Source organism: Acanthochromis polyacanthus, chromosome 14 (genome assembly GCF_021347895.1).
Source record: "Acanthochromis polyacanthus isolate Apoly-LR-REF ecotype Palm Island chromosome 14, KAUST_Apoly_ChrSc, whole genome shotgun sequence".
Taxonomy (NCBI): Eukaryota; Metazoa; Chordata; class Actinopteri; family Pomacentridae; genus Acanthochromis; species Acanthochromis polyacanthus.
In genome coordinates, this window is record NC_067126.1 from 34,977,823 (window position 1) to 34,979,998 (window position 2,176).

Here is a 2,176-nt window from a genome sequence, read left to right on the forward strand (position 1 = left end):
CTATAAGCGGTGCGTTACTATAACGGCCTGACAGTCTGCGACATTCACATAGAGTGACATAATTACAGGCTGTATATAAAAGAGTCTACGACATTTCTGTCACTTTCTGAACAAATTACAACTATAACAGCACAATGGCTTCTCAAAGATGCTGAATGCTCCAAGGAAACGGTGATGAACATGAAGTTACGCCGCGGTTGTCATCAGCCATACAGGACTGTGATGCTCTGCAGTCATTTCGTCACTATGGAAGCTGACAGCTGCAGTCTCATTATAGTTTATATTTACATAAAGCTCTGCAGTGTGCTGAAATAACCCGGTGAGCCTTTGCGTTGCAATCATTCAGTTTTTTCTTCGGGATCCGTGCACTAAGACAGAGATCTGAGCTCAAACAGAGACGTGAGCATTCGACATACAGCCTCTCCACAAACAATAAACACACTTAGGCAAAGGACGCAACTGTAAACTTTATCCCTCCCAATAAAGTGCAAAGGTTAGTTCCAAACTGCTGTGTTCCCCCTGAGGGGCCTGAGAGTGACGCACGAGAGAAATCAGAGCGAACAGCTGCTCTGCCCTCCATTCGTTTGACGCTTTTCTGTCTCTAATTCGGTGATTCCAGCACTCTTCTGTTAAATCTGTATACATTCCAGCCATGTCTGAGCCTGTTAAAATGACTTCTCTTTTACTTTCTCTTTCTTTGAGAGGCTGCCAGCGAGCAGCGTGATAGAATCGTGACGCACAACGCAGATGAGAGACGGCAGGGGCAGGGGTGTCCATCGTTTGGTGAGATGACATGTTTGTGATTTATGAGTTTTGACGGAGGAATGACGCAAAATGAGAAAGTTAAAACCAGAACGTGTTCTTTTCCTCTCAGCTGCGTCCTGCTCCCACTTCACAGTCCTTAATAAAAACCCTGTGATTCCTCACAATGTTCGCTATTGTGCTGTGTTCCTGTTGGCTAAAGAGGCATTTCCTATCAGGAATCAGCCCCAGGATCCCCTGGACGCCTTTTCTGACTTTTTCCAGGAGAAATTCGTCGAAGTTGCTCAGAGATTCGTTTGACCTTCACCAGGTCCTGCTACAGAAAAGCGTTACTCACTTCACGTGAAATCTGATTATGTCATGTTCCTCTGAAGAGTTTTGCAAGTTTTGTCGATGCATGAAGCTTGTTTCACTTTCCCTCCTAAATTAGATTACATAAATATGTAGCTCTGTGCATGTCCCAGATGTGGTCTCACTGGAGCACGGAAGGAAGATACAGATAAGAAATGTAGGTAAATGGGTCAGAAATGAAACGATGCTCTGGAATCTAGTCCATATTTAAATTATAATCGCATACTCTAGATAGATCAGCAAAGACAAGCGGTCTGGGCATCAGTCGACGTCTGTAGTTCATTCAAAGATAAACCAGGAATTCTAAACGTAAAATCAACACTTTACAATTTCTTTGTGTACATGATAGAATATACTATGAAAAGTACAATTAGACAGACCTATAAAGTTCTTTTTCTTGTCATTTATATGTAACAGTCAATTACAGAGCAACAATATGCATAAAAATGTACATTTACAATATAGCATTAAAATTACTCAAAAGTCATGTAAATAGTTACAGTCAATTCTGTTAGACCGTCCAATATTTGGGATCCCTGTCAGTTAGTATGTTGTCAAGTTATGAATTTTTACATACCAAAAAATTCAGAAGTTGGTAACATACTAAAAGAAAAAGAATAAAAAAGTCAAGTTGTAGCTACGTGTCCACTAGATTTATTTTTTCCACATGTAAACGCTGCACTAGGCGGTCCCTGTAGATGCTTCGGACCAACATGGCGGCTCGACCGCAAACTTTCTCTTTTATTTCAAAAACACTTCAGCGAGACGTATTTCTGAAAGCATTTGAGGAGAGAAATAATCTGTCCAATCTGAATCTGTCCTCATTTTAGTTCACCGACGGCCAGTTTAGACGTTTGACGAAAGTTTCACGATGTGTTGAATGTCCTCGCACTGCATTGAATTTGCATAAAGTAGAAGTCGAGTCTATTTTATGTAAATGAATTCCAGGTAGACACACCGGATCGCAGCTTGAAATGCACCGCAACCGGACCAGCATGCAACGCGGTGTGTTTCACATAGACAATGAATGGGATGCGTGAAATTGACGGACCCATTGGACACG

General features: G+C 41.6%; 1 long non-coding RNA gene across 1 annotated transcript; it reads left to right on the plus strand.

Annotated features, from left to right (window-relative positions):
• The first annotated feature begins 563 nt into the window (after nucleotides 1-563).
• Nucleotides 564-1,703, plus strand: LOC127537202 (uncharacterized). The gene is made up of 2 exons (XR_007946819.1): nucleotides 564-783; nucleotides 875-1,703. It is a non-coding gene; the product is annotated as an uncharacterized LOC127537202 (long non-coding RNA).
• Nucleotides 1,704-2,176: the final 473 nt, after the last annotated feature.